Genomic DNA, 12,713 nt, shown 5'->3' with positions numbered 1-12,713 from the left:
AGGTACTCAGAGAATTTTCACTCTCCATACTTACCAGGAAGCATCTTAAGAAGAAACTAGTGTATAAAACAACCCATCTTCTAATTAAAGTTAAAGTGCATTCATAATACATGCTTAGAAGTATAAAAAGTCTGTTGGGTTTTACAAAATAACTATACAGTCCTGACAGACCTCCTTACAAAAGGAGAAGACAAACTTACGTAAATTCTAATTAAAGTCTTGTCGGCATTAGAACTGAGTTATCCTGTTCATCAGAAAATGATTGGCCTCAAACAGGCAACACAATTTCTTGCACATAGTCTGTGAAAAAGGATGGCAGATACTGGTTTGCAATTGCACTTACATGACATGCAAAGTTGCTAGACTAGAAAAATCTAACAGTCTTCCGGCAATAACTTTTGCTCTCCATTAGCAAGCAATGAACTCCTAGAATGCGAGTTTCTATCACACATTGCCTTTTATTTTCAGAATTGAGAAATGCATCAAATGAAAAAAAAAAAGTAATTTATTTCTTTAAAAAATAAATTAATTAATTTAGTGTTCATGAGAGATGGTGGTGGTGGGTTGAAGTTAGCTGCCTGCCTGGCCACTGCCCAGCCACTCTCTCACTCCGTTTCCTCAACAGGACTGGTGGGAAAATAAGGTGGAAAAGCTTGTGGGTTGAGATAAAGATGAGGAGATGACTTACCTTTAACCATCATGGGCAAAACAGACTCAACTTGAAGAAAAATTTGTTTAATTTCTTGGCAATTAAAATAGATTTAGGTAGTGGGAGAAAAAAAAAAAAAAGAAAAGAAAAACGAAAAAATACTGTCTCTTCATCTACCCCTTCTTCCCAGGCTCAGCTTCACTCCTTCATTCCCAACTCCTCTGCCTCCTCCCCAGTCTCGATGGTACAACATAGGTCTTTCCATGGGCTGCAGTCTTTTAGGATAAACCCGCTCCACCATAGCCTGTGGTTCCTTTGGGAAATATCTACCTGCCCCAGTGTAGGGTCTTCCATGGGCTGCAATGTGGACGTCTGCTCCACTGTGGTCGTCCACAGGTGCTGGGAAATACCTGCCCCACTGTGGTGTCTCCCACGGGCTGCAGGGGAATCTCTGCTCCAGTGCCTGGAGCACCTCCTGCCCCTCCTTCTGCTCTCACCTCTGCTCACAGGGCTCTTTCTCTCATGTTTTTTTTCTCACATCCTGCAAGGCAGGATTTTGACTTTTTACAAACAGGTTTACCCTGAGGCCCCACCACCTCACAAGGCCGTGGGGCCTGGCCGTGGTGGCTGGAGCCGGCAGGAACTGGCTGTGCCCGGCCCAGGGCAGCCCCGGTCACTCCTCACAGGGGCCCTGCACTTGGCCAGTGTTACTGAACAGAGAAAACTGTGACTACTCCGCACGGTGCGTGTGCTGCCGGAGGTTGCAGTGGAAACATTTCACTCTTAACCATCGTTGTTCTTCAAGTTGATCCCAGTGCTCACAAAATTTGAGAGACAATATTTTCCACCAACATTTACTTAGATTTTAGCCTTTCAATTGATAAGACCAACAGGGATGTCAAATATTAACTGTGGCTATTTCAGCAATGCGATGGGGGGACAGGACCAGCGGCTCCCACAAGAAGCCCACAGACACCCAGCGGGAAGGAGCGACGTTCACGTGCTGCCATGCAGCCCTGCTCCCGCGGGCAGCGGCTGCATTTGCCCTGCTCCACATGCTGATCCACTGAGTCAGCCCGTGAGCCCGGCCTTGCTATTTTAAGACTCCATTGAGCGTGCAACGTGGCCATAAATAGAAACATGTCTGAAGATAAATAAATACAAAATAAATTGCTCATTTTAGCTCATTGCAAAAACTGCAGAAAATAAATGTCCTTCCAACATGAAAGTCAAGGCAGTTTTTTTGCCATTTTTAGATAGCAGTTCATCTGTTTCCTTTGAATTAAGGAGTATTTCTGTACTTCGAAAGCTCTGTAATCTGCATAAATTAGACTCTATTTTGTAGCTTTCCAGTATCTTAATAATTTTCCTCTTCTTTATTGATTTCAAATAATTTCCATTTTAATTCAAAATGGAAATTTCTGTCCAACTGATAAAATTCAAGTTTTCAATTTCTGTAAAAATTAGCAATTCTGTTTGCTTTCTGATGGCAGCAACAGATGAAGTACGCAGTCAGGGATTACACCTGATGTTGGCTTGCTTGAGGTTTCAGTCTCTACTTTACCCCGTATCAAACAGCTGTTTCTAACACAGTGTGAGCATGGCTGTAGCTGGAGATGTCTGGGGCACAACGGTGATCGGGACAAATATCTGATCTGCTGAGACCTCTGTGAGTGTTTTGGGAATGCATCCATTGGTGCAGTTTAAAGATATCTCTGGTTACAAAGTGTAAGAACACTTTCAGGCCTTTAAAAACATAGAAAAATCGGTGCTTTATGGCAAAAAAATGTCAGCTTTGGAAGGGTTAAAGTGTTTGAATATTCAGTTATAAAGCTCTCACAGCTCCGTTCTGTAGGTGTGGCAATTTATGAAAGCTGAAGCTCTTTTCCACAAAGAGCAGCAGCAGGATGGTACTCAAATTTAAAAGAAAGCAGTGTAAATTCTGACAGGCAAAATACAAGATACAACATTACAGGGAATTTGAAAGGCAGTACTAGACGTCAAGCAAGCAAATATTGATAGAATAGCAGCAGTGCAAGCTCTAAAGTAATTCTAGCTTTCCTTTGCCCAAAGGAGCAAGTTAAACAATTCAGCTAGAAATCCATCAGAAATACCCTTGCTTTGGTATCTCCGGGTATTTGTTCACTTAGCAGCCCAAACTTGTCCAATTATTTTTATGTGTCATCTTGAAGACTCGCTAGGGAAACATGCACATTCTTCTTGTGTGCATGCATGAGGTCTGATGAGCACTCTGTTTACATGAATCACAGTTTTTAACATATAGATTAGGTGTCCAGGCTTGGGTATCCTCCTTCCAGTCAGAAAAGCTCTTTTCCTTCTAAACAGGTTAATGTCTTTTTTGAAGTTAAATGTGGTACTAGGTATTTCAGCAAGAAGTTCTTTTTGTAGTGTGCCCAGGAGATGATTCATTCTAGCCCAGGAACATCAGCAGTGTCAACACCAGGTAAGGGCTATCCACAATCCTTTGGGAGAAGTATTAGAATTAGAAATGAATATTGAATTTTTGAATCACACAAAAACCTTGGGGAAGAGATCTGAATCTGAACAAAACAGAAAAACAAAGGAATTGGAGGAAAGGAACTAATGATTATGTATCATGATTCTCTTTGTTGAAAGTGATAACCAGGATGGAGGCTAATTTTTTCAGGTACATTTAAGGCCCCACTGAATGCAGAAGCATCCAAAAAGACAGTTAAGGAACTAAACTGGAGAATGGTAGTGGTCAATAGTTTAATGGATCTCCGGATGGAGACTCCTCAGGAGTCCGTACTAGGACCAGTATTGTTAAATATCTTCATCAATGACATAAAGAATAGGATTGAGTACACCCTCAGTAAATTTGCAGATGACGCCAAGCTGAGTGGTTCAGTTGACACACCTGATGGGCAGGGTGCCATCCAGAGGGACCCTGACAAGCTTGAGAAGTAGGCCCATGCAAACCTCATGAGGTTCAACAAGGCCAAGTGCAAGGTCCTGCACCTGGATTGGGACAGCCCCCAGTAGAAATATAGTCTCAATGGAGAACAGATTGAGAGCAGCACTGAGGAGAAGAACTGGGGGTGCAGGTGAATGAAAAGCCAGATATGAGCCAGGAATGTGTGCTTACAGCCCAGAAAGTCAACTGTATCCTGGGCTACATCAAAAGAATTGTGGCCAGCAAGTCGAGGGAGGTGATCCTGCCCCTCTACTGTGCTCTCGTGAGACCCCACCTGGAGTACTGTATTGACCTCTGCAGTCCTCAGTGCAATAAAGACATGGACCTGTTGGAGTGGGTCCAGAGGAGGGGTCACAAAAACTATCCGAGGGATGAAACACCTCTCCTGTGAAGACAGGCTGAAAGAGCTGGGGTTGTTCAGTGTATATTCAGTATAAGGGCGCTTGTAAGAAAAATGGGGACACACATTTTAGTAAGGCCTGTTGCAATAGGACAAGGGATAATGGTTTTAAACTAAGAGAGGGTAGATTCAAACTAGATATAAGGAAGAAATGTTTTACAATGAGGGTGGTGAAGCACTGGAACAGATTGCCCAAAGAGGTGGTAGATACCTCATGCCTGGTCAAGGCCATGTTGGATGGGGCTCTGAGCAACCTGATCTAGTTGAAGATGTCCCAGCCTATTGCAGGGGGTGTTGGACTAGATAACCTTTAAAGACGTCTTCCAACCCAAACCATTCTATGATTCTGTAATTCTAAATGATTATCTTACAGCATAGAGCACCCATGGCATAACATATCAGCTTGCATCTGACAGTCTTGAAAGAGTTTAACCATTAAATAGTTGAGCTGCTTAGCTTAGCTTAAAAATCAATGACAAATTTGAAGGATATGATCAGTGACAACCTTCAATGTACCACCAAAAATGAACACGTGAATATGAACAAGAATCCTAAAAATATAATTGATGCAAGAACCATAAATTACCTTGTTAAAATCATATGGGTTTGTAATGGGCAGTAATGATTGTGATATTTCGGCTAGTCAGTAAGGGATATCTAACAAATTTATTAGGACTTCAGAAAGTATTTCAAACAACCAACTAAACAGGTTACTATGAAACTAAGTAGACACTGGGTAAGATACAATGAACCTTCAAGGTGAGAAACAAGTTAATTTCTAGAAACAACATACCCTAGAACACAATGCACAGACTTAGGTGTCTTAAATAGCCTTTTTATATACATCCACAAAATTCCTTTTCATCATACAAGAAAGAAAGATGGAGAAGAACTATGTAACCAAAAAATTAAGATTAATCCACTACATTATAAAACTAGTCCCAGTAGGCTGCAAATTGTCAAAGAAACTTTGTTCCTGAGAAAGTTAACCTTGCTAAAAAAAGATTCCCACTCTGTGCAACTTCTTGGAGACTACTTAACTAACTGCTTGGGATGGGGGGGGGGGGCGACACAGAGCAGGAGGGAAAGATCTTAATACTGACATTAAAAACTGGTCCACATGAAAGACTGTGACAACAACGTCTTAAACAATGCCATGCCTTAACAAGGAGTCTCACCTAGTCACTTCAAACAGATTAATGAATAATATTACAGTGGAGTTGTAAGGGGAAGTACATGATAAAAATAATGTCACGGAAACCCCTTTATTAGAGGAGAGACTGAAAGACTAAAATAGATCTATAAAATAGTGGTTAATAAGGTATTCTGGTTTTACTTACCTCAGAATACTAGAAGGTGTAATTGCATAGAAAGGAACACAAGGAAGTATTTGTTTACAAATTGCATAAGAAACCTATATAAGGGATTGCCACATGATATGTAACAGTATAACAGTATTAAAAGCATCTTTATATGGAGTCACCACAGATAAAATCACTTATAAGGGAAAAGCTATTGTGCTTCAAGGCATAATTAAACCAGGAAACAATGGAACTAGAAAGAAAGTTGGTGTTGGGGAAATAATACTTATGTCTGCTAAGTATATCTGGGCTTCCTGCTTCACACATTCATAAGCTCTTGTGATATAATGTTGTAGGTTCTCTCACATCATAAGCCAAAAACGTTGTGTCTGGCTAGGTTTATTGCTTGCTCTGTTCCCAAGTGAAACATTTCTTTTTGTAACTCTTCATTTTCCTACATTATTTTAGCACTTCAAGCTGGCCCTGGAGACCCTACATCCTGCATCTCAGTACACCACCAGAGCTGTACAAAATTGGTCGCCCTTATAGAATTTATCTGACTTCACAGGATTCTTTTTTTCCCCCCTTTTTTCCCCCCTTCTAGTTCAAAATGTCATTGATTTTATTTGGCTCTATAGATCTGTCAGTCATTTAATCTCTAACCTTAATGCATTTTAGCTTCCTGGGCTTTGTGGAGAGCTCAGGACAGCTTTCCACACCCATTCTGCCTGTTACACAGCCCTGTGCCAGCTAAAGGTTATCATTCCAGCTGGCCAGGACTGTATGTTGCAGTGAAGTTGAAGTCTGAGCACACCCAGACCTACCTAGAACCACCTAGCTGGGCTGCCAATATTGAATGGAATAGGTCAGTGCCATTACAAACTACAAATGGCAAAGAAAAGACAATATCTGAATCCTTCCCTGTTAGACTATGTCCAAACTGAAGCCTCTTGTTCCCCTTTTCTCTTCTGCACAAGTTTTAACCTGTTACAGAACTTCATCTGTAGACTGTGACAGAAAAGTTTTCTCAGTACTGGTGCTGGGCTGACCTCAGGTTGATTACTCAAGAATAGACATATGAAGTGTCTGCAGTCTGGGCAGGCCATAATTAGGGAACTAAAGAAACTATAAATCAACTGCTTTAGAGATCTTTGGTCTTCTCTAGCTCACAATTAACTGAGAAGTAGCTGTCCAATAATGATTTTTCCTTTTGGAAGGTGTTTTGTACCAGGACATGCTCGTTACTTTTGGATCCCAACAAGAAAACCACACAGACTTTCATGAAAGACAACTATTTTATTAACAACCCAGAATTTATATACCATATTAAAAATTCTTACACACATTCTGATTCTGGGAATGCTGTGACAATGCAGCATCTGATGGACCTCTGGTCAGGGCACAGCACATGGCACACATCCTGTCCATGGTGAGGTTCAACAGCATTACAGTGATTATTTGGTTTTCCTACCAGTAAACAACACTATTTGTCATTTCTGCTGTTGAGCAAATTATATTTATATGAAAATATGCTGCTTCACTTAAAGATAAATACTAGGACATGCCAGTGGCATCATCACTGGTGAACTTATGTCAAGGGATTTGTGCCACACAGCACAGTCCTAGAGGCCAAATAATATATGCAGTAAAGCACACAGTTACACCTACTTGGGTCAGCTGTTCTATGGATCAGTAACTCCTCATCATACAACAGTCTTTGGTTAAGATCACTACAGAAAGCAACAGTATCCAGGACTGAAAAACGAAGAGGTCACTTTGCCTTCTTGGAGATCCATCATAGGATTATAGTCCTCATAGGACTCAGGCATTCATTTATCTATTTAGATTCCCTCATCAGAAAGAGGCATTTTGTTTTAAAATCTGAAGAAAAGCTGCACCTTTTGGTTTATTACATAGTCCCAAGCTGACGTTTACCTTCCACAGTAAGACATACAGCTTTTATTTAAATTCACTTTATTATAACTTTCTATAATTTTCAGTGTATCTGACTTTAGCTTCTTCAGGGATCTGCTTGATAGAGTACCATGGGATAAATCCCTGGAGGGAAGAGGGGCCCAAGAAAGCTGGGTAATATTCAAGGATCACCTCCTCCAAGCTCAGGAGCAATGCATCCCAAGAAAGAGGATGTCAGACAAAAACACCAGGAGGCCTGCATGGATGAAGAAGGAGCTCCTGGAAAAACTCAAACACAAAAACGGAAGCCTGCAGAGGGTGGGAGCAAGGACAGGTAGCCTGGAAGGAATACAGAGAAATTGTCTGAGCAGCTGGCGGTCAGGTTAGAAAAGCTAAAGCCCTGACAGAATGAAATCTGGCCAGGGACATCAAGTGTGATAAGAAAAGCTTCTATAGGGTCAGTGATAAATGAAAGACTAGGGAAAATGTGGGCCATTTCCAGAAGGAAAAGGAAGACCTGGTTACCCAGGACATGGACAAGGCTGAGGTACTCATTGACTTTTTTGCCTCAGTCTCCACCAACAAGTGCTCCAGCCACAGCAGCCAAGTCACAGAAGGCAAAGGCAGGGACTGGGAGAATGAAGAAAGCCTGCTGTAGGAGAAGATCCAGTTCAAGATCATCTAAGGAACCTGAAAGTGCGTAAGTGCATGGGACCTGATGAGATGCATCCATGGGTCCTTAGGGAAATAGTGGATGAAGTGGCAAAACCACTATATTTCAGAAGTCATGGCACTCCAGTGAAGTTCCCACTGACTAGAAAAGGGGAAACGTTACCCCCATTTTTAAAAAGAGAAAAATGGAAGACCCAGGGAACTACAGGCTGGTCAGTCTCACCTCTGTGCCCAGCGAGGCTATGGAGCAGATCCTCCCGGAAATCATGTTAAGATACAGTGAAAATACGGTGGTGATTGGTGACAGCCAACATAGCTTCACTACCGGCAAATCATGCCTGACAGATTTTGTGGCCGTACGTGATGGGGTTACATTGTTGACTGATGAGGGAAAAATAACTGACTTCATCTACTTGGACTTGTGCAAAGCATTAAATACTGTCCCACACAACATCCTTTTCTCTAAACTGTAGAGGCATGGATATGGTGGGTGGACTACTCAGTGGATAAGTAATTGGCTGGGTGGTCACACTCAAAGAGTTGTGATCAATAGCTCAATGTCCAAGTGGAAACCAGTGACAAGTAGCATTCCTCAGGGATCTGTGCCAGGACCCATGTTGTTCAACATCTTTGTCAGCAACATGGACACTGGGATTGAGTGCACTCTCAGCAAGTTTGCTGACAACACCAAGCTGAGTGGTGTGGTTGATACTCTAGACGGAAGGGGTGCCATCCAGAGGGACCCTGACAAGCTTGAGAAGTGAGCCCATGCAAACCTCACGAAGTTCAACAAGGCCAAGTGCAAGGTCCTGCATCTGTATCAGGATAACCCCCTGTATTAATACAGGCTGGGTGGAGAATGGACTGAGAGCAGCCCTGAGGAGGACTTGTGGGTGCTGATGGACAAAAAGCTCATCATGGCCTGGCAATGTGTGATTGCAGCCCAGAAAGTGAACCGTATCCTGGGCTACATAAAAAGAAGCGTGGCCATGAGGTCAGGGGAGGATATACTCCCCCTCTGCTCTGCTCTCATGAGACCCCACATGCAGTACTGTGTTCAGCTCTGGAGCCCCCAACATAAGAAGGACATGGACCTGTTGGAGTGAGTCCAGAGAAGGCCTATGAAGATGATCAGAGGGCTGGAGCACCTCTCCTATGGAGATAGGCTGAGAGAGTTGGGGTTGTTCAGCCTGGAGAAGAGACGGCTCTGGGGCGACCTTATAGCAGTCTTCCGGTACCTAAAGGCTGCACATAAGAAAGATAAGAACAGACTTTTTAGTAGGGCCTGTAGCAATAGGACGAGGGTGAATGGCTTTAAACTGAAAGAGGGTAGATTTAGATTTCATATTAGGAAGAAATTATTTACTGTGAGGGTGGTGAGGCAATGGAACAGGTTGCCCAGAGAAGCTGTGGATGCCCCATCCCTGGAAGTGTTCAAGGCCAGGTTGGATGGGGCTTTAGCAACCTGGTCTAGTGGAAGGTGTCCCTCCCCATGGCAGGGGGGTTGGAATTAGATGATTTTTAAGATCCCTTCCAACCCAAACCATTCTATGGTTCTGTGATTCTATTAAATTGTAGGTATGGCCAGGTGGAATACCAGGGCAGTGATACTTCTTGACTGAGGTCTTCTGCACGATTTTTCCAACAGTGCTGAAATGATGCAGGGCATGAAAGAGTTCAATATAAACATGACTTTTTTCTTGTGAGTCTTAGGCCACAACCTAAGTGATGATCACAAACTTCTGATCAGTTTCATTTTAATCAGACAATATGAAAGCTAAGTTTTTGCCGAAGTTATTTAGAACCCTTTAAAATTTCTCTAAAACCAGAGGTCTTTGAGGTTAGTTTTCTATTGTCTATGCATATTGATTATGTATCATCTTCCTCCTCCAAAGCAAAAAACCTGCAAAAAGCATGACGATGACCCTTCTGCATCCACATAGTCTCTCCTTTTGTCCATCATTTTATTAAACTAATTATGTCTTTTCCCTTGATTAGGGTTATTAGGATCATAGAATAACTGAGGGTGAAAGGGATCTCAGGAGGTTTCTAGGTCAATGTCTTGCTTAAAGCATGGTTAGCTCTGAGACCAGGCCAGATTGTTCAGAGTATTACCTAGTCAGGTCTTGAAAAACTCCAACAATGGAAGCAGCAAGGGCTAAGTAGAGAGGGACAGTCCCTTCCCTCAGTCAGCTCGTTGTACTCCCACTAATATAGCACAGGCTGCTGTTGGCCATCACTGCTGGCTCAGGCTCAGCTCGCTGCCCACCAGGACCCCCAGGACCTCTTCAAGAGAGCTGCTCCCCAGGCAGACTGGCCCCAGCCAGCATCACTGCAAGAGGATTCATTTCATTTGAAGTACTGGTCTGAAGAGTTGTGCTTATTGTGGAAAAGGGATGTTAACAATTTACTGACTCACCATAATAGCATTATCCATGACACTGAAGCCCACAGAAGTTAATCCACCTTCCCACAGTTCACCAGCTCGTGAATGCCTCTCTTAGTTGTTTCAAAGTACATGGTCATAGATGAATTCCTATTTCAGCCCAACCTTCTCCATAGGATTTCATATCAATTTACTACCGCATCCAGTATTACTTTAATAGCTAACATTCTTCAGAAAGTCTGGTATCCTACGCTGAGATACACATTTTTACTCATCAGTAGATCAGACATCTATGGCCTTTAACGTTACACCCTGTCACTGAAACGAATGCAGAAAGTATTTTTTTCTTGTGCTTTTTTTTTTCACTTGCCATGGCAACTTCTTCTTCAAGCCACCCTTCAGTCAAATTATGGCACACAGAGTACTGTTAGTGCTACTGTTAACTGTGAAGCCTTACTTGGTGTGAATTCATTATCTTCTGACATATTTCTTTATATGAAGCTTTCCTTTGTAAAGAGTTCTATACCTGAAAATCCTTCCAACTGAGCATTTGCTAATGACGCTTTGAATGTTCCCTTGATTAACATGTCTGCCTGTTTACCAGATCTGTTTTGACATTGTTTTACCTGATGACTCTGTCTACTTGATTACAGCACTCTCATTTCATTAGTAATGACTACCCTTGCACCTAGTGTTCTTTTAACCATTGTGGATTATTTCCAGGCATGTAGCAGAGATCACATCTCTGCTGAATTTCCCACTGAAACTTTTTGAAGAAAATCTGCAAACTCCTTTACAATTCTTATTTATAGTTCACAGTGTTTGGGAAATGATTATGAGTATTCCCCGAACTTATTATTTCTTCAAGAGCAGATAATTTCAGTTTCTAGTTTTCAAGTTGCTTCAGTTTTTGTCAATCCAAGGAGTTAATTTATTTTGCTTTGGTAATTTATTTTCCTTCATGGTGGTAATATCTTGTTTCTTTCTCTTTATAAACAGCTTACATGTTGTTTACTCAGAGTGGCCTTAAACTTTTTCATTTTCCCTGGTTTTATTTATTTTATTTTCTTACTCCTGCTCCATTTTTATGCCACAAGTAAAGTTCAGTTTTTCCAAAAAAGGCTCTTTATATAAACTTAAATCTTTTAAGAATGGTTTTAGGTCAGCTCTAATACTCTCATGGTGCATATGAGAAAAGAAAAGTGGAAAAGTACAAAGAAACAACTGACCCTGATATTTTGGATCTAAATATGGATTCTTTATGTTGTGATGGAAACCTAACCTTTTCAGGGTATCCATTGGATATACTAGAAAATCTGGTTCGGTTCTTCTGGTTTCTTGATCTGTTTTTTTAAATTAAGATGGATGGCTTTATGTTCAAACTAGTAAAAGCTTAGGATTCCTCTAAATTTAAACAATGAGAGGTGATGTCTCTACCCAGGTTAGGTGTTCCAACCTTGGACTTGTTTCCTGAATCACACTTTCAATAACCCCACTTGGCTCTGTTTTCATTTAGACATCCCAGTGTAATAAAACTTAACTTGCTTTCTTGTGTAGAATTGCCAAGCGACCTGTGATCCTGTGATCTTTTAAACAGGACTTTCCAGGTCTGAAATTTTCTGAGGCTGTTTATTTAGGGCTTCCATTTTCAGTAGACTGCACCAATTCAGTTTCCATAATCTTTGCTCTGTATTGTTCTCCTGTCATTTGTGACCATCCTACATCTTGTAGTCTGAAAAATGACAACATTCTTCTTGTTAACAAGATTCTTGCTACCGTTTTATTTAGCTCCTTATAAAGTGCATAACTTGTAAGAACTAAGCCTGGCTTTGATGATCCAGATAGAGAAAACTGAGTACTTTTTTTTTTTTTTTTTTTCTTTAACCTTTGTGGAAACAGACTCAGACTGCTCCTGCTGCAGGTAATAGTAAATGAAATTGGTAGAGCTTACAGTTGCTTGTTCACCCTTGTGATATGCAAGGATACGGTCAGTGCTAGGACGCTAGCATGCAGTACCTGCTCTCATCTTAGGCAACAAATTCTCAGTCTCTACCATTCTGTGGCTCATTCAGCTGTATTCCTCTAAATTGCCTGGAACAAATGGTCTCACTGGAGCTCCCAGATTCGTTACACTCTTAATCACAGATTCAGCTATGTAACAATGTAAGGAGTACTTTGTTTACACTGGAAATATTTTTCTTTTTTCTTTTTTTTTTTTTTAAACAAGCTTCTCATGGATTGTGACTGCCATGGTCCATAGCTACCAGCCAGCCCCTCTGCTAGCTGTCACTCATGCTGCAGTACTTGACTCAGTGCTGTCCTCTTCTCAAAGGAAATGCTCCAGCCCTCATGCTACATTGTACATACCACCATTAAAAAAGAAGTCAAATATTGATTGTCTTACTAAGAATTAACAGAAAGATGTTCTTTGCAAA

General features: G+C 41.4%; 1 long non-coding RNA gene across 2 annotated transcripts in view; it reads right to left on the bottom strand.

The window, feature by feature from the left end:
• The window catches only part of LOC121090614, a 54,548-nt gene extending 53,426 nt beyond the window's left edge, over positions 1-1,122 (bottom strand). For both annotated transcript variants that reach the window (XR_005828627.1, XR_005828628.1), the window contains exon 1: positions 980-1,122. This is a non-coding gene — a long non-coding RNA (uncharacterized LOC121090614). The remainder of the gene's footprint in view (positions 1-979) is intronic.
• Between the last annotated feature and the right edge of the window lie 11,591 nt (positions 1,123-12,713).

This window comes from Falco naumanni, chromosome 6 (genome assembly GCF_017639655.2).
Source record: "Falco naumanni isolate bFalNau1 chromosome 6, bFalNau1.pat, whole genome shotgun sequence".
NCBI lineage: Eukaryota > Metazoa > Chordata > Aves > Falconiformes > Falconidae > Falco > Falco naumanni.
The sequence above is the reverse complement of the archived record's forward strand: the minus strand, read 5'-3'. Positions and strand labels throughout refer to the sequence as shown.